We start from the raw sequence: 20,792 nt of genomic DNA on the forward strand, positions 1-20,792 counted from the left end.
GGCTAAGTACTCTTAGGAAAAAATACTGCAGATTTCTAACAATGCACACGCTATAATAGCTTTCTTCATTGATAGTGAGACATATATTATCTTATATTTTTTGTACACAACCTCATTAACCACATCTATCCTAGTTTTAAGTGTATGTGTGTCTTACATATGCACACGCTATAACGTTTTTTCACTGTGGTGAAACAAATATTTTCTTATCTTTTTTTGGACAACCTTTTGACCACATCTATCATAGTTTAGTCTATGTGATTGTTAATTATACTTTTAAGCTCATTTTTTATCTTATACTGTTATAGGTTAGTTTTCAACAAAGGCATCTCAACTTGTGAGACTTGGATTCCTCATCCTAAAATCATGTTGACTAATTTGACGTGACCATTTAATAGTTGCATTTTTTGGGTAATGCATTTAATAGTTAGATTAGGTTTGTATCTAATGCCTAAAGGCCAATTTTTAATGTTTACTAAATTCAAATCTTCATGATGTTTATTAAACTCAAAAACTTCATAAAGGAACTTTGGTTTCAATAAAGCATGACAATTGGTTCTCAACAATGTGATTTATTTTGGACTTAAATTTAGAATCTTAGTTATTTCTTTCAAATGCATTGATTCCTTTGAATTTATATAGTATATGTACCTCTTTCTTTTCTTGCTTTACCTATGTAGTTTTATATTTAATTAATTCTTAAGATATTTATACATGCTATTTGAGGCTTTGATTACATTAGGACAAACAAGAGATGATAAAAATTTGTCCAGGAGGAGTTCCATAAATTGAATATTTTTTGGTGTTTTGGCACATGATGATAAAGAAGGCGAGCAGTGATATCTCATGAAAGGTTTAAATATAACGGATGAAGTGAGTCGTGTCTAGAGTTCCAGTATGATTAATGTATTCTAACTAGTAAAAACAATTATTTTAAAACGTAATAGTAAAGAAAATAATTCCATCCTAGACTTAAAAAAAAAATCACATGTGAACTAGAAAGAAAAGAATCAATTTGAAAAGTTAAAAAAAGAAAGAAAAATCAAAGAATCCAACAAATTTGAGATCAATTGAGGTCTACTTTGGCTCTATAAAGCTTTAGTAGCCACTCCTAAAACTAAAAAAATAAGCTATCATATAGGTTTTGATTTTTTTAGCATTCAACCTAAAATAAGTAATTATAACCTAATTGATTTGGGAAATTCCATTAAGGACTTTAAAATGTTCTAAATCACAAATTCAATTAGGGTTCACAATTGATGTTAACAAGATTTGTTGATGTTATAGGCTAAGATTTGTTGATAAGTTAACAAAAAACACGTTACACTTAGATACCAATAGTTGTGCGCCCTCTCCGGAAAGTGGGATGCCTGTTGATTAATTTTCTTACAAATGAATGATAGGCTTTTAATTATGAATAAGGGAGGGGGTGGGTATTTATCGTTGTTGGGTAGAGATGCTAATGTGCAGCAGTGGTTGGATTCTCAAAATTGATATTCAAATGTATTATTTTTATTCGAAATAATAATAACAAGAAAAACGTGTGACAAATGATCTGAAGGTAAGAATAAAAGAGGAGATAATATTTAGAGCAAATCATATGTATTTGGAGAAGCTAGTTGGATTACATGAGTAAGAAATACGTATAGATAATAAAAACAATTCAGAATCAATTTGGTTTAATAACATTTGGGTATCGTCACGTCGATTTTTTTTTTGGATTCAAGGGTTCATCCAAGGCCGACTTATGCACCACAACATACATCTAGGGGGAACTTTGATATAGTGAATATAAGCGAGGCATGAGAACTACGGCCTCCTATCAGCAAGTGTTGGTCTTTTTCTAACAGAGGCACCCTCGGGGTTACATCACATCGATTTTATCCATACGATTCTATATCCAACCCGTCTAGATATTTAATTAGATGCCCATCAATTTTTTTCTTTCTCCTTTTTTGGTGGAATTAGATACCAATGTGGTAGAACCCTCCCATGGAAGATAAGCCCTTTGGGTGTTATTTTAAATTTTATTTTAAATGGATGGTAGGCTTCTTAATTATTATGAATTAAATAGCATTGTGCTTTTTGGGGTGAAAGTTAAATAAGTAATTTTATATTCACCAATGAAAAGGTAGAGAGATACTCTTTTTAAGTGGAAAAAGCCTAATTTTAGTGACGCTTGATGAGAAACCAACGGTGGAGAGTGAAGGGGGATAACCATGCTTAGAATATCAACCGCTTGATGCTGTTTTCCTCATTGGTTGGTATACCCTCAAATCTACGCCAGTAGGTGGGACCCACAGCCAAAGGAGACGGTTTAAGTCATGAGGAGAAATTCGTCCGTCAACTCTTCTCATCCAATATCTGTTTTTAGATTCCCTCTAGGCGTGTGGGCTCCACCTCACGGCACTAAAATCACCACACTCGTATTTTACTTGTGCCTTTGATGTTTTCTTCTCTTATTAGTTACCAGGTCACACGCTTGAGATAACGAAAAGGGTCTTGGTTTCGTTGACTATTTACAACATTACCAATTTACCATCTCACTCGGGTGGGCTTTGACTCACATCCAGAACGCGGCAAAAGCAGCCAGTGCACGCCAGGTGTTTGTTGAGATGACAGACTTACTAGTTGTGACAGGTAACCATTTATTCTTGGTTAGGTATCGCTTTCATTGTCTTCATGCGGCGGGCGGTTCAATGTTCATTTATTTTAAAAGCCTATAACTATAAGACTCAAATCTTTTATTTCTGCAAGAATCTGAACCGCTCCTTGAGATATTAAGAGTCAATAAGATTCTTTGACCATCCCGTGTTGGTGACCCAAGTCATGGCCGTCAAGCCACCAATGACCTACAGCTATGTGTCATATTCTTGCAAGTTTCAATGCGGGTTCCAAAGCCTGCTATTTGTACTAAGCTTTGCCATCAAAACTGATGATGGATGATGATGACCATGATGATGGCGGTGATAATGTTGGGAGTTGGAATATAGGATCAAAGGACAAGCAAAAGATCCCGAAACAGAGAAGATTGGTAGAACCAAGTGCTTCAAATGCATCGCATCGCCCTTTGTCAAATTAGGAGAAAAGTTATCTTTTCAGAAGTACAAATACAAAGGAAGATTAATGACCTTCTTCGCCATGAAAGGTAAGGATTCTATTGTCAACTCACATATAAGGTATACAGATGGAATTCAACTAACATCTTATGAATTGTATCTAAGTTGTCTTACATGGATTTCTGTAGAAGACAGGTTTACTACCCTTGTAAATTAAGTGATGAAGATTTATACTGGTAATGGAATGCAGCAGAAACCCATAGACACTACTGATTCAGAGTCTATAATTGTAAATTTTGGACTGTGTTTATCAGGACTTCAATTTTGCTAATTAGCTCAGACTTGATCGAGCCGAGACTGATGACTGTATCAGTCCAATCCAACTCAGACTCAACCTACAACGTTTGTGAAACCTTGAAAGGCCCAACAGATTTGACACCCCCTATCAAAGCCCGGCTTAAATTTGGGAAGACAAGCCAAAACAACAACTTGCTATTGTCAGTTTCTGTTGAGGGATGTCATAGAGTTCTGTCAAAACCTTAGAATTGGGTGAAATTTCAGTCTCTGTCGTTTTTTGGAAGACTACCTGGTTTCATAGTTCATGACCCATTATTCAGATAAAACCTTCATAAACTATTAATTCTAGTTAACTCTCTGGTCAGAAGAGCTTTGTCCATTGAGACATGTTTATAAGGGTACATATTTCTGATGAACTCTCAACAGTTAAGGTTCATGTTTCCTGGTTATGGATAAATAAATATATTGATGCAATGAGTACCCCAAGAGGTTTATCATGATAGAAGCTATCAGTAGAAAGACTTGCATTTGGCTAGGCTTTACCCTGACATGCGCCGGTACTTAGACCAATGGTGATGTGAGAGAGTGGTGACCTATACCCCCAGCCATGGAATGTCCCGAGGGATGCCGGACCCATTACCAGATGATGAGTGATTGAGACCTTCCTAAAGAAGTACGGTGCACGATGAGATTAAATCATGTCTGCCAATAGGGGCAACATACATGAGTTAGATTCATACTTTAACCACTATTTAAAACCCTATTATATATAACCCCATAACCCCATATACAATTAACACACGAGACAAATAACCCCCCAAAGAAGCGCAAGGAGAAGAGGCTACCCCGGAGGTATCGGTACAACAATACTTAAGACCCCGCGAGTGGTTATCCCCCGTACGACAGCCCACCATGGTGGAAGCGCCCTTGTGCTGTTTGGGATTATACTTAGGGATGTTGTCTATAAAGTTGAGAACAATTTAGTTACCCATTGTACCTGCTACTGGGATTAGATTTTGTCTTGCTTATTCTCTTTTAGAACTACTTTTCCGCTGGTTGTAGAGTGGGATTTTGCCTCACTTTACTTATCTGTTTTAGACACTCTGATTATATCTAGTACTCTGATTTATATATGATTCATTCTTTCCTTATTTGGATCTATGGTTTATCTTCCGCACTTTTATTATTATTGTTCATGATTATGTTATTGTTTATGTGGGAGGTTGATTACTCGATACCTGATCTTCGGGCTGTGGATCACACTCTCGGGTATGCCAGATAGGGTACCGGCTGGGAGGATGTGACAGATTGGTATCAGAGCCCAAGGTTCGAGGAAATCCTAACCACAAAAGACAATAACTGAACATTCCTGAGTCATTGATCTGAAATGACTCTTCTACTCTTAGAAGTGAATAATAGAACACTTGGATTAGAAACTTAACCTATGAAGCATAACAGAACATTTCCGAATAACATACCATAATTATACTTAAACAAATGTCACTAATGCAAAGAAAAGAAAGGTGCATAATATACAATAATTAAGTGAAACAAAATGAACTTCATTAATTTCAAAAGCTTTTACAACGATTACATCTGAAATGCATAAATGAAAATCCTAGGGTACAGTCTATCTAGGTGATCTTCTCTGATCTCTGTATGCTCTGAACTCCTCCGCTAGCTGAGTCACCTGATGCTCTATCCTATCCTGTCGTGACTCCATCCTCTCATACATCTGCTCCTGTCTGACCTCCATCCTCTCTAGCATGGAAGTCATCGATCTCATCTGTGCCCCAAGATCTGAAGTCTCTGGAACTGCATGTGAAGGGCCACCTGCCTCGAAGTGTGATGAAGGAAACTCGTGATGCACTGGCTCAGCCTCGTGCATATCTGTATCATCTCCGGCCTGATCATCACTATCAGGACCGATATCCTCTCCTCCATCCTCTGACTCCTGATCCTCATCCTCTGACTCCTCATCATCCTCACCCTCCGGACCAGGAGATCTCTCAGACTGCTGCAGTCTCATCTGACGAATGGTCCGAGTCCCGATAGAGTATCCCTGTGAACCAGTGTCCACTGGTGTATCCTCGAAACTCACCCCGAAATGCCTGAAGATCAAGGTCAGTAGCCTCCCATAGCAAAGGTTCCGCATGCTAGGCCGCAGAACCAAGTCCAGCATGACCTGCTGAATGATGTAGGAGAGATCGATCTCGAAGCCCATGTAGATGCGGTAGATGACTAAGGCCTCCATCACTGTGACCCGATGGTGATGTCCGGCCTTCGGCATAATGTTTCGGCCGACTATGCGACCGATAATCCGTGCAGAATCCGTCATCCGTCCGCTGGTCCACGGAGTGAAGCATCGACGACTATCCCATAGCGTAGAGCATATCTCGCGAAGCTCGTACGGCATCAGATGGCTGTCCAAATCTGCTCCTGCAGGTATCCACACACACTGCTGTGGATAGTAAGGAACCTGCAAGATCTCAGCCAGTGCTCGGGTGGAAAAGCGAATCTGAGTCCGGAAGACCCTGCTCCTTAGGACAAGTCTAAGTGGATGTCCTTGACCTCGAGCCTCCTCTGTGTAGGTAAGGTTGCTGAAGAACAACCTCACTAGCTCCGGGTATACCGGCAGATCCTCGGTGAAGAGATGAGTCCACTGCAACGTGTCGAATCTCTGCCGAATCCTAAAGACTCTGAGCTGGCGTAGGTGAAGTAGACGTCCCATCTCGATGTTACAGTAACTGAAGTAGGCCTCGTACAAGAACTCGGCCTGAGGTGTGTCGAACATGTCCGGTCTCCGAACCTCCTGTCTAGGCTCTGAAGGAACCTGACCTCTGCCCCTAAGTGCCCCTACAATGCGACCACGACCTCTACCTCGTCCTCGCCCTCCCCTCTGCATAGTGTATCTGTGAAAGAGACAAGAGACATTTCCAGTTAGTGCTACTTTAAGATTTGAGCCAAAAGGGTATTTTCGTAATTTTTCGGAAAATTTCAAATTTGGGGGAAATTTGATTTGAACATACTAGCATGTGCGCAATACTTGGAATTTCATGTCTATGAAGTTTGTTTGAAGAAAATCGATCGAAAACTTGAATTAAAGCGAAAAATTCAGCAAGAAGGAAATTTGGGGATTTTGCAATTTAGGTCAAAATTGGATTTTTGAAAAGTTGAAATTGGTTAAATCAAATTTTATGGACCTATCTACAATATCATCTTGAGCATGTAGCATTTGATTTCGTGCGAAAATTTCAAGCGGTTTGTGAGAAAACGAAAATTTTCTAAAGATAACGATTTCGGTATGAAAACGTTGCGAGATGAACACCAATATGTTAGAACTTGTTGTCTATGCATGGCATTGTGTTTAAAACCTAGGGAATATGTTTCTAAGTATTCCTAAGCATGATTTCTAGCATTGGATACAAGCAAAGCATGGTTTTGATTGAAATGCAAGCATGAGAAGATGAAAATGGAAGAAAGAATGAAAGATTTACCTTGTTTGTGATGGTTGTGTGTTGTTGTGTTGTTGTTGAAGCACCAAAACACCTCAAGAACACTTGTGAGAACCTTTGGAGACTTTCCCTAGAGCTCTCTCACCTTTGGAAGAGGATAGAATGAAGTTGGAATTTTGAAATGAGGCTTATAATGCGAATTTTCGCATTTTGTCTGCATTGGTCGACTCATTGGTCGATCGGGTCAGTCGACCAATCACTCGACCAATGGTCACAGAGACCTCTTTTGCTGTTGAATTTTTGGAAAATGTGATTTTTGCCTTATGGATTATTGTTTGATGACTATATGGATATATTTAAGCATGATTTAAGTTTTCAAATCATTTGGACTTGTGGTTTATGTTGAAACTTCGAAATTCGGTATTTTGATGTTCTCAGTTTTGCAGAATGGTTACTCTGAGAAGTGGGCGTGGTGAATCCAGTGGTCAAGGGTGGTGGGAACCAAGGAGGGTGGTGAAATACCTCATGGAGGTGGTGAGATACCTAACGTTGATCAGGGTACCCATGAGATACCCGGTGCCCCGAATGTTGGAAGCTTCCGTGATATTGCCAATATTATGGGCAATATGATGCAGCAGCAAGCAGCTCAGTTCAACCAGATGTTGGTGGGTTTCATGACTCTGCATAATGAGACTCGAACTGGTGCTAATGTGAATCCTCATGCCGCAGTCCTGAATGCGGGAGGTTTAGCTGGAACTCCTCATACTCGCCTGATGGAGAGTTTTCTGAAGATGCAAGTACCCACTTTCACTGGAGTTACCAAGGACCCCTTGTTTCCTAACAAGTGGCTTCGTGAGTTGGAGAAGGCTTTCCGACATCTGCAATGCTCGGAAGCTCAGAAGATTCTGTTTGCTGAACAGAAGTTGCAACAAGAAGCTGATGCATGGTGGATCTCCACTCGGCCTGTTTTGGAAGGTTTGCATGCAGGAGTTGTAACTTGGGAGTTGTTCAAAGAGGCTTTTTGTATGAATTATTTCCCCGAGGCGGTGAAGGATGCGAAGGAAGCTAAGTTTATGGTTCTCACACAAGGATCTATGTCTCGTGTTGGAGTACCAACAGGAAGTTTGAGGAGCTTCATTTCTTTGCTCCAGATTCTCTGAAGGTCGATCTCGCCAAAGCGAAGAAGTTCTTCAAAGGACTGCGCCCTGCCATTAAAGCTTACCTCACAGTCCAGCCTATAGTGAGCTATGCTCAAGTGGTGCAGAACTCGAAGAAATTGGAAGAAACAGAGAAGGAAAGTGCACGTGTGCAAAAGCCCTGGCAGCCAAGGAACCCTGGTTTGGTGGATCATAATGATCGGTGTTTTGTGAGACCTACACCCTACCCCACTCCTACCTTTCAGCCTAAGAGTGTAGGTCAGAACTCGGGTTTCAGCAGCCCGGCCGGTTTAGACAAGATGTGGCGGAAACCGACCACCAGCGAGTGCAAGTGCTAGGCCTTTTGTTCAGAAGCCCTCTGTTGCAGCTACCCCAGTTGGACCCAGCAATCCTGTTTGCTTCTACTGCAAGCAAGCTGGTCATTTCGCTCGTGCCTGTCCGAAGCGGCCTGTCCAGCAGCCTGCTCCAGTGGTGAAGAGTGCTCCTGCTCCTCCCTCTGGTAGAGTTTTCAGTATTTCCAGTGCTGAGCAGGATCCAAGCCATGAAGTGATTACAGGTACATTGTTAGTTGCTTCTATTTCTGCATTTGTCTTATTTGATACGGGTGCATCTCATTCGTTCATGTCATCTGCATTCATCAAGAAGACTAACCTAATCCCTGAGAAGTTGTCTAGTTGTTTATTGATTAGTACACCTACTGGTCCTGTTGTGAAACTAGATAAGGGGTTATCTAAATGTCCTGTGTTGATTGGTGAGAAGAACTTGGAAGCCAATTTTGTAATTCTTGATATGAAGGACTTCGATGTTATTTTGGGGATTGATTGGTTAACAGCCCACAAAGCTGTGTTTCTTTGTTCCTCAAAGAAAATTCAGTTCCATATTTGTGGAAGTCCGGTCTTAGAATTTCATGGTGAGAAAAGAAGAGTTTGTAAGAAGGTGCTGTCTGCACTGATGCAAGTCTATGCCCTAGTGGATGATGCTTCATCTGAAGGCAAGGGTAAAGTGGAGAAAAGAGTCGATGAAGTCAGGGTTGTCTGTGACTTTGTTGATGTCTTCCCTGATGATCTATCGGGAGTGCCTCCAGACAGGGATGTCGAGTTTTCTATTGATCTCGTCCCTGGTGCCGCTCCGGTATCTAAAGCTCCGTATAGGATGGCTCCTACTGAGTTGAAAGAGTTGCAAAATCAGTTGAATGAGCTCATTGATAGAGGTTTCGTACAACCTAGTGTGTCACCTTGGGGAGCTCCGGTCTTGTTCGTCAAGAAGAAAGACGGTAGTATGCGCTTGTGCATCGATTACCGTGAGTTGAATAAGCTGACTATCAAAAAATATATACCCGCTGCCCAGAATAGATGATCTCTTCGATCAGTTAAAGGGTGCAGTTGTGTTCTCAAAGATTGACTTAAGGTCCGGATATCACCAATTGAAAGTGAAGTCTAGTGATATCTTCAAGACAGCTTTCCGAACACGGTATGGTCACTACGAGTTTAGAGTCATGCCCTTTGGATTGACCAATGCTCCTGCGGTGTTCATGGACCTCATGAACCGAGTATTTCACGATGTGCTTGATGAGTTTGTGATTGTTTTCATCGACGACATCTTGATCTATTCGAAGAGCGAAGAAGAGCATGCGAGCCACCTAAGTTTCACTTTGCAAAGGTTGCGAGAAAAGAAGTTGTACGCTAAGTTTAGCAAGTGTGATTTCTGGCTTAAGAGAGTAGTATTCCTTGGCCATGTGGTTTCAGCCGAAGGTATTCGTGTCGATCCTGAAAAGGTTCAAGCTGTGGCTGATTGGGAAAGACCGAAGTCGGTAACGGAAATAAGAAGTTTTCTTGGATTGGCGGGTTACTACAGAAGGTTTATTGAGAATTTTTCTCGGTTGGCTGCTCCTATGACTAAGTTGACCAGGAAAGAAGAAAAGTTTGTTTGGTCTGACGCCTGTGAGAAGAATTTCCAAGAGTTGAAAGATAGATTGACAAGTGCCCCGGTTTTGACTATACCTGATAGTTCCGGTGGTATGACAGTTTATACCGATGCGTCAAAGATTGGATTGGGTTGCGTACTGATGCAACATGGCAAGGTCGTAGCCTATGCTTCTCGGCAATTGAAAGATTATGAGCGGAATTACCCCACTCACGATTTAGAACTTGCCGCTGTTGTCTTTGCTTTGAAGATTTGGAGACACTACCTCTACGGTGAGAAGATTGCCATTTTCACGGATCATAAGAGTTTGAAATACTTCTTCACCCAAAAGGAGTTGAACATGAGACAAAGGAGATGGTTGGAACTAGTCTCCGATTATGATTGTGATATTTAGTATCACCCTGGGAAGGCAAACCTTGTTGCTGATGCTCTTAGTAGGAAGAACCAGAAGAAGACTTTGGATTTGAATGCTTTGAGTTTACCATTGTGGTCTTCTATTGAGAGTTTTGATTTGGAAATTGTCCCTGAGAATTCTGATTTTATTCTTTCTGCCATGACGGCAAGATCTGGTCTTAGAGATAAGATTGTTGCTCTGCAGAGTTCTGATCAAGAACTTTTGATCAAAGTTGAGAAGATTTCTTCGAATCTGAGTCGGACCCCGACTTTGGTATATCCATGGATGGTGCTTTATTGTTTAGAGGAAGACTGTGCGTGCCTGCAAATGAAGAAATTAAGAAAAAAATATTGAAGGAAGCACACCAGTCAGTCTTTACTATACACCCGGGAAGCACCAAGATGTACAAGGACTTGAAGGAACATTTTTGGTGGATTGGTCTGAAGGCTGATGTTGATGATTTTGTTGCCAAGTGTGAGACTTGCCAACGTGTGAAAGCCGTTCGACAACCCCCATCTGGATTACTTCAACCTCTTCCTATTCCTAGTTGGAAGTGGGAGGATATCTCTATGGACTTTGTGACTAGCTTGCCTCGGACAAGTAAAGGCAATGACACTGTGTGGGTGATTGTTGATAGGTTGACCAAATCAGCCCACTTCATTCCTATGAAGATCACTCATACTCTGGATAAGCTAGCAAGGCTTTACGTGGATAATGTGGTTCGCCTGCATGGTGTGCCATTGAGTATTGTTTCGGATCGTGATCCTAGGTTCACCTCAAGGTTTTGGAATAGTTTGCAGAAGGCCTTGGGAACCCAATTGAACTTGAGTACAGCTCATCATCCACGGTCGATGGACAATCGAGCGGACAATTCAGGACATTGGAAGACATGCTCGAGATCTTGTGTGGTGGATATGGGTGGTAATTGGGATGAACACCTAGCTTTGGTTGAGTTTGCCTATAACAACAGTTATCAAGCAACAATAGGCATGGCTCCATTCAAGGCTTTGTATGGCAATACTTGTAGGACACCTTTGTACTGGACTGAGACAGGTGAAAGAAAAGTCTTAGGTCCTGAGATGATTGAAGCTATGAGTGCTATGGTGGATATGATAAGAGAAAGGATTAAGTCTGCCCAGTCAAGACAGAAATCTTATGCTGATAAGAGAAGGACCGATTTGGAATTTCAAGTTGGAGAGAAAGTTTTTCTGAAGGTTTCACCAATGAAGGGTGTGATGAGATTTAATGTTAAGGGAAAGCTTAGCCCTCGTTTCATTGGACCTTTCGAGATTTTGGAAAAGGTTGGACCTCTTGCCTATCGATTAGCATTACCTCCGCCTCTTGCTGGTGTTCACAATGTGTTTCATATTTCGATGCTCCGAAAATACATAGAGAATCCGGAACACATTTTGCAGCAAGCACCTGAAGGACTTAGTGCTGATTTGACCTACGATGAAGAACCGGCCGAAATCTTGGATAGGAAGGACAAGCAGCTGCGGAATCGCACCATCCCTTTGGTGAAGATTCGGTGGAAGAACCATACCCCTGAAGAAGCTTCTTGGGAGAAGGAAGAAGACATGAAGGAGAAGTTTCCTTACCTCTTTGGAAGCACAGGTACGCTTTCAATTTCGAGGACGAAATTCCTTTACGGGGGGGAGAATGTAAAACCCAGCCCTAACCTTGACCCGGAAACCTTGTTATTTGTAGGTTTAGTGACCCGAAGTAAAGTAAGAAGTCAGCTTTGGGCCATCCCAGTGGAGGACTTGTTGTCTGGCTTTGAATCCATGAGAGTTGATGATGAAGTTCTATTTATGGAAACTGAATCTTGATGAAGATCGGATTAGTTGATGGACTTGGAGTGCTCTCTATCATGGTTTGAAGGCATTTCTACCTTTAGGATTGGATTTGATCTGGGCCTTCAATTCCCTGTTTTGGAATTGCTGTCTGCATTGGTTGACTGATTGGTCGACTGGACCAGTCGACCAATCCACTCGACCAATGGGTGCTGTCTTTGGCAATTAGGTCTTGCTTACTCTATTTAAGTCCAATCTCGAGTCTACTTCGTATTTGCTTCCTCCAAACTCTTTGGAACGAACCAAAGACCTCTGCAAGTCATCTCCCTTGCATCCTTGGTGATTTTCTTGACGGATCTTCGTCAAAACTCTTCCTTTTGCATCAAAAGGTATGTCTACACTCTCTTCTTCTCCTCCATCTCTGTTTTTCTTTCCTTTTTGAGTTGAGACAGTAGAGGAGATGTTGCATTCTCTTTTGCAAACATCTCTGGACTTGTCTCTCATGATCTTCCTAAGGATTAATGGCTAAAACAATGATCTTAACCATGATCATTGCAAGCTTTTGAAGGAATCATGATCAAACCATGATCTAGTCTTTGTTTAACTTTTGATTTGAATTCTGATCTCCTTGGATCTTCTATATTGATCATGTTAGTAGTCAATTGCTGTGTTTTCTTTTCATGATCCATGATCTATCAATCTCTAGTTGTTTCTCTTCTACCATACCATGTTTTCTTCATGAATCATGATAGTTACATATATGGTAGATTTTGTTTCCTTATTTAGATTTATGCTCTTAGGTCTATTTTCTTGAAGATCTAAGTATGCTTTTCATGATACCTTTACCTGAAGCAATGATCCATTCTCCTATTGTTCTTGTCTTTGATTTCTATCTTGAATTCTTCAAGATCCATGATTGATCTAATTATGGTAACTTTTTGTTTCCTAATTTGTATCTTGATGACTTGATTTGATTAGTGTTTTGAGACCCCCTATATGTTAGGATACTACTAATGTAGTTTGCCCCTTGATTAGTACCCTTTTGAACCACCAAATTCGGATTTTATATCTTAAAACTTTGTTTTTTTTAGGCTACTGTCTGCATTGGTCGACTGATTGGTCGACTGGACCAGTCGACCAATCCACTCGACCAATGAGTACAACAACTCCAGAATTGGTCTGTGTTGGATGTTTTGGTATCTTTTCTGTTAGGGATCTTTCCTAATATGTTGTATACACTTGTTTAGGACCTTCTTCTCAAGTTTGTCAAGATCTTACTTGATTTCTTAGGATTCCTTTGCGAGTTATAAAAGGTAAGGATGGTTATTTCCTTAATTACATAGATAGCATGAATCTAGTTTCTATATTAGAATATCATTGATTTATTTCCTTAATTAGATTCTTACAATGATATACTACTGTTGCATAACCTTGATTACAGTAGCATTACTTGTTTATGATTAATTGATTCATGTATGCTTTACTTACCAATTGTATACAAGTTGATTGTAATTATTAATTTCTTTCCATATATGAAGTTACCATGTATGTGATGATATGAATTGATGCATGTGTATGCTTAAGTATGGTTCGGGAAGGAGAGGTGTCCTTTTGACACTTCTGTCCTTGGACAACTACGGGAATATTATGGGATGTTTCCGGAGATGCCCTCTGGACACCTTCCTAAACTGTTGGATGACATATTTAGGACTGTCTAGTAGTGTTTGGCTAGGATGTCCTGTTATGTCAGACCCTAATCGGAGGGGTATTGAGACCGAACGACCCGTGGTAGCAATGGGGATTCATGGGCGCTCAAGACCGATAACCAATCCGTGAGAGGACAGGAATCACATTGTGGGGGCCATTTATTGGTAGGGTTGCATATGGATAGACTTGGGCTCACGGGCGCTCAAGACCGGTAACCAACCCGTGAGGGGACGTGAGAGCTTCCCGTTTACCATATGTGGATAACCAATAGGGTTGATGAGTCCGTAGTCAGGGACTATGAGGACTCTAGTGTGAAGGATACCGGAAAGGATCGTCAGGGACGAGGAATGGACGTATCTAGATCTGACCTGATGTAACTAAGTAGAAGACTTGCATTTGGTTAGGCTTTACCCTGACATGCACCGGTACTTAGACCAATGGTGATGTGAGAGAGAGGTGACCTATACCCCCAGCCATGGAATGTCCCGAGGGATGCCGGACCCATTACCAACTGATGATGAGTGATTGAGACCTTCCTAAAGAAGTATGGTGCTATGACTTAAAGCATGTCTGCCAATAGAGACCAGCATACATAGAGTTAGATTCATTCATTCATTGTTTGTCTCATACCATATTGCATTTATGTTTGTTCCGAAATCCTCTGCCATTTATGTTATTATGGATTTAATCGCCTTCTTGAGTTTCTTTGAAACTCATTCCTTTATTGTACAATGTTTGTTAGACTATTCTACAGTCTTGAATATTATGACGGCCCCTATGAAGAAGCGCAAGGAGAAGAGGCATATATCCGGGGAAGGTGATTGCGGTTACAACAATTACACTTGAAGATCCCGCGAGTGGTTATGCTCCGTACGATGCTTAGTCCGACCATTGAGTGGAAGCGCCCTTGTGCTGTTTATGAGATTTATACTTATAGGGATGTTGTCTATAAAGTTGAGAACAATTTAGTTAACCATTGTACCTGCTACTGGGATTAGATTCTGTCTTGCTTATTCTCTTTTAGAACTACTTTTCCGCTGGTTGTAGAGTGGGATTTTGCCTCACTTTACTTATCTGTTTTAGACACTGATTTTATCTAGTACTCTGATTTATATATGATTCATTCTTTCCTTATTTGGATCTATGGTTTATCTTCCGCACTTTTATTATTATTGTTCATGATTATGTTATTGTTTATGTGGGAGGTTGATTACTCGATACCTGATCTTCGGGCTGTGGATCACACTCTCGGGTATGCCATATAGGGTACCGGCTGGGAGGATGTGACATATCTTCTGGATTGTTCCCTTTTGGAAGTCGAATGCCAGGTTCTCGCTGTGCCGCCGCAGCTGCTGCTGCTGAACTGGTAACCATGACTTTCCGAAGCGTTTCCCAAAGACGGTGCCAAATGATGCGTCCAAAATCTGCTCAGCCCTTAGATCACTTGAGAATGACTTGCAAAAACATCACAGATGTGGCTCGACCGTGGGGGTCGGGAGTCCACCTCCAATGGCTAAGTCAGTTAATGAACTGATCACAAAGGCTCTGACTAATTGCAGAGCTAAAGAATGAATACGATTACTAGGAATACGATTCAGATACCTTCTTCATACGTAGGTTATGACTTATATAGAGTTTACCTTCTAATCTTGTTTGTTGAACTCGTTCGAGCCTTCTTCTGGTGGCCGTCAGATCTTGACGGTTAGACACGTTAGTGGGGTGATGAACAACTTCCCTTGATCACACGATCTTGATGCTATGGGAGTGACAGTTATCCAAGTTGGCACGATCGTCTGCTCCCGTGAGTGCTGATAACCGTCTCTTTGACAGGTTATCCATCTCGAGAATCTCGGACTCGTGCTTGCCTGTTGATCGTGTAAGGTTTCTTCCTTAGCATGCTATCTTCAAACTTGGCTCGCCCGAACCTAAATTGGTCGATTCGTCCCCGACCGGGGTTAAGGGTTGAACCAAGGACATACCCGGTTCAACGATATTTTTCCCGTATCAGATATATATCGATACGATTCTCTCGTTTTTTAAAGAACACGTATTAGATTGCACTAAAATGTATTGGTCAACACATAGAACAAAATTTGGTTGAAACTTGCGAAATTTCTATCGAGATTTACCATTTTGGAAACCTCGAAACGAGAAACTAGGGGACCGAAAAAAATCCCAAGTTTCGATTGAAACCGTCAAAATTTGGTTCAACCTAGCTGGACCAGCTAGTTAATGAGAAAAAAAAATTATCAAATTTCGTGGAAAACATGGAAAATTTCGTGGAAACTTAGGAAATTCCGTGAAAACCTGAGACTTTTTCCTGCAAGTTTTGTAACTTTCACAAATTTTCAATTCTTTTTTGTTTCTTTTATGTTTCCTCAAATACCATGACAAATACCCCGTCCATCAGGACTTCCCTATCCAAATTGCGTATTCTTTCAGACTGGTTATTTTAGACATGTTAATGACCATACTTATAAAGTTGTAGTTGTCGATTACTTTGACAACTATAGGCATAAAATGTCATGTGATGTCTATGTTTGTTGGTTGGAGGAGAGGATGTTACAGGAATAGTGTGAAATCCAGCCCTAACCTAACCCTGACCTTGACCCTGAAACCCGATTGTTTTGAGTTCTGAAGACCTGGAGTAAAGGAAGAAGCCAACTATGGGCCATCTCAGTAGAAGACATGGTGTTTGACTCTAAACCCATGGATGTTGATGATGGAGTTCCATACTTGAAGGTCTCATGCAGATTTGGAAAGAAGGCTGCACCTGTTTGAAGATGAGATTAGTTGAAGGACTTGGAGTATTATCTGACTTGGTTTGAAGGCATTTCTACACACTAGGTATGTCACTTGTTGTGTGTGCAAAAGCCCATGAGGTTTGGACTTGAGTTGGGCCTCCATTTCCCTATTTTGGCCTTGCTGACCTGATTGGTTGACTCATTGGTCGACTAGGCCAGTCGACCAACTGTGTGTTAAATCCGAGAAAATCCAATTTTAGGGTTTTTCACTCTCTATTTAACCCTACTTCGATTTTCTTAGTTACGGCTGCCTCCTAAACACTTTGTGAACGTGGGAAGACCTTTCCAAAACTCTTTTCGGTGATTTCGAAGATTCCTTTACTAGATTTGAAGTCTCTCATCACCGATCCGTCGTTCTAAGGTTAGTATCTCTTTTGTAATATGATTTATTCTTTCTTCGATCTTATTCTTGACTGAGATTGGGAAGAAGATGCTGCATTCTTGCAACCATCTATTCCATAATCTCGTTCTATTCTTTCAGATCTATGATCATCATCATGATCTCAACCCTAGCTGAATATTTTCTTGAAACCTTGACCCTTGTATGATCTTTTTGGAAACTTTTGGTAACCTCCCATGTGAGGGTAACCACATGAGTTATATTTATGTTAATCTAAACTCTCTTTCAATGATTTTCTTGTTAGCAATTATTTCCCTTTCATCTTGTAACCCTAGCCTTTTCATGAGAGTCATAAGGTTGAAACCCTAGTTTCTTGTTTCAAATCAAGAACCCATCTCTTGACCTTGACTTGACGATTTTACCTTCCCATATGGTTCTAATACGTTCTAGGAAGTTCCCCTTCGAATTTTAGAACAATCCAACTTCAAACGAAGAAGTTATGACCAATCTAGTTTTTGCATTTCCGTACTGACTCGGTTGGTCGACTGATTGGTCGACTAGGCCAGTAGACCAAGCACTCGACCAATGATGTCAGTAGCTTCATTTTTCGCTCAGTTTGATTCATTTGCTCTCTGATCTTTTAGGCATCTTCCCTAATGTTATATCTATGATTGTTAAGGGGTTTATTTGCTAAGTTTGGAGTCTCTCTCTTTGATCTTTGGATTATCTTTGGCGATAATCAAAGTAAGGACAGTTATTTCATTATAACATAGATCGCATACTCTCTGTTTTCTACTTTAAGAAACTCTGAGTTTATTTACTGTTATTGTATTTTATACTTCTAATGTACTACTGTAAGTACAGTAGCACTTCACTTATGTTTTCTTTTTCATTATTCAAGCTTATATGAATTGCTTATTACTATATTGTTTAATAATTAGATCGTGCTTTTATATTCTCTTTTATATGATGAAGTGTTGATTGTGTATGTCATGACTGATCTGAGAATGTGTTTAATTAAGTATGGTTTGGGATTGAGGGGTGTCCTTTTGACACTTCTGTCCTTGGACATTACCGGAAATAGTATGGGATGTTTCCGGGGTTGCCCATTGACGCTTTCCTGAATCATTGATTGTCATACATAGGGCTGTCTAGCAGTGTTTGGCTAGGATGTCCCCATCATATCAGACCTGATTCGGAAGGGAATTGAGACCGAACGACCCGTGGCAGCAATGGGGATTCACGGGCGCTCAAGACCGGTAACCAACCCGTGAGAGGACAAGAATCACATTGTGGGGGCCATTTATTGGAGGGTTGCATATGGATAGACTTGGGCTCATGGGCGCTCAAGACCGGTAACCAACCCGTGAGGGGATATGAGAGCTTCCCGTTTACCATATGTGGATAACCAATAGGGTTGATGAGTCCGTAGTCCGAGAGGGAATACGCTCACTCTAGTGTGAAGGATATCAGAAAGGATCCCGAGAGGGGGAGGAATGGACGTATCTGGATCTGAGTTGATGTGACTGAGTAGTTGACTTGTATTGGGCTAAGCTTAACCCTGACATGCGCCAGTACTTAGACCAATGGTGATGTGAGAGAGCGGTGACTTAACCCCCAACCATGGATTGTCTGAGAGGGATGACGGACCCACTACCAACCGGAGCCGAGTGATCTAAGACCTACCCAAAGAAGTATGGTGCTATGACTTAAAGCATGTCTGCCAATAGAGACCAGCATACATAGAGTTAGATGCATACATACATTATCTGTTTCATACTGCATTGCATCTTGTTATGTTCTGCCGCATGTTATTTATGTTGTTATGAGTTAACTTGCCTTGCTGAGTTCATTCGAACTCACTCCTTTCTGTGCAATCTTTTTGTTAGATTATTCTACAGTTACTGAATACTATGAAGGACAGTACGAGGAAGCGCAAATCGATGAAGCATACTATACGCAAGGTGCTGGCAACAATGAAGATTACCCTGATGATACCACGAGCGATCACATTGCGTACTACAATTAGACGTAATGTAGAGCTGGAACATCTCTGTTGGATTGATGAAGTCCACTATTTTGAAGATGTCATCTATAGATTAGAAAACGCGTAGTTTACTTTGAACATTCTATTCTTGCTTTTCTTTAGAAACAGTTGTAATTCTTTTTAGACTCACATACTACGTTCTGCTGTATCTGTGGAGTGAGTTTCCGCCTCATTCTACTTCTTTTGATGTGATTACATCTGGTATCATTTCCGCACTTTGATTATATTGATTATTCATTTCCTGATTTGAATATTTTGTTTATAATATTAAAACCTTGATTATTTCCTGTTTATGATTATGTTATTGTATATGTGGGAGGATGGTTTCCTCGATACTTGATCTTCAGGGCTGTGGATCACACTCCCGGGTATGCCATTTAGGGTACCGGTTGGGGGGATGTGACACATAATACTACTCAACTCACAAGATGGATCCACTGAGGCACTCCTCTTGGGACCGAGTTGTACTTCGTTTTATTGTTAGTAACTTTGTATTTGATGTTTTGAAGTTAGAAATTATATATTTAATATTATGTATTTAAGTAGTTAAGTTTATAGTGTATTTCTTAGACAATTCTACATTGATGTTATGTACATTGAATGACATATCTATATTGATTTTTTTGCAAAATGCATGTGCCAATGTATTCTTTATACTTTAATTAGCTTAAATGCAGAGTCCCACCCTATAATACTCCCTAAAACCTGTCAAAACTTGCACGAAAAAAATCCTAAATTTCCTCGAAATTTCTTAGTTTTCCAACACGGTTTCCCATTTTCACCTAGTCAAACTTGAGTTTCCCTCGAATTTTTTTCTATGGGCCAACATGATATAATAATCAATTCCATGATCTTCAATCAAAGTATGAAAACTGTAATGTCCAACCATGATTAAGTTCAATTCACTAGATCCTTCATCTAGGTGCAAGAATTGTAATGACCAATCATGGTTGAATGTCCAATTCATGTGTGTCTCAATAAGGGCTGCAATAGGGTCATGTAGGACTAATCTTCTTTAAAGCCCTAACACTAACTAGCCCAACCTTAATCCTATAACCAAGGAACATTTTATTGCCAAAATTTGGCGATATTTCGCCGAATTTCGGTGATATCGCTATGGAGCGAACTGAAAACTCCTCTGAACTCGATACATGTGGGATATTGCCAAGAAGTCGGCGACATCTGTCCCTTTATTGCCGATTCCGGCGAAATTTTGCCGGAATCGCTAACAACAGAGGTAGAACTGTAGATCTGTAGAAGAAATCAAAAGGGGGAAAGAAAAAAATCAAACAAACGAACGATCTTCAGCACTGTCTTCAATCTTCAACTCTGTTTTCTTCGCTGGAACCACATTGAACCACCGTCGAAGCTTCCGCCTTCATCCTGCAAGTAATAACTCAACTTTGATCAGATTTACCAAAGCACGCGGAAGAGGGTTTTTGGGAAGCATTCGAGCAGTCCATAGTTGTTACCCATCATTTGGTATTCAAATTTTTCTAGTATATTCTCGTCGTCTTCATCAGCCATTTTCATATGTTTCAACCCTTTCTGTTTGCTTCTCTTTCTCTCTCTTACGGCTGCAACCACCATGAAAACCGATGAATGAAATATCACCTCACATCTCTATTCACGGTTCACACTACAAGCAAAGCTTTCATTCTTCCACTTTTATTTTATTTTTTTAATATTCTACCACACATTTAATAACTTTTGTTTTATTCAGGTGTTAATGTCAACATTCAGCTTTTAAGAACTTGGGTAATGTGTCTGACTCCTATCAATTTATTAGCAAACTGCAAATGAAGTTAGTGATCGA

Source organism: Hakea prostrata, chromosome 3, assembly GCF_041222555.1.
Source record: "Hakea prostrata isolate BN-2017 chromosome 3, UWA_Hpros_2, whole genome shotgun sequence".
Lineage (NCBI taxonomy): Eukaryota > Viridiplantae > Streptophyta > Magnoliopsida > Proteales > Proteaceae > Hakea > Hakea prostrata.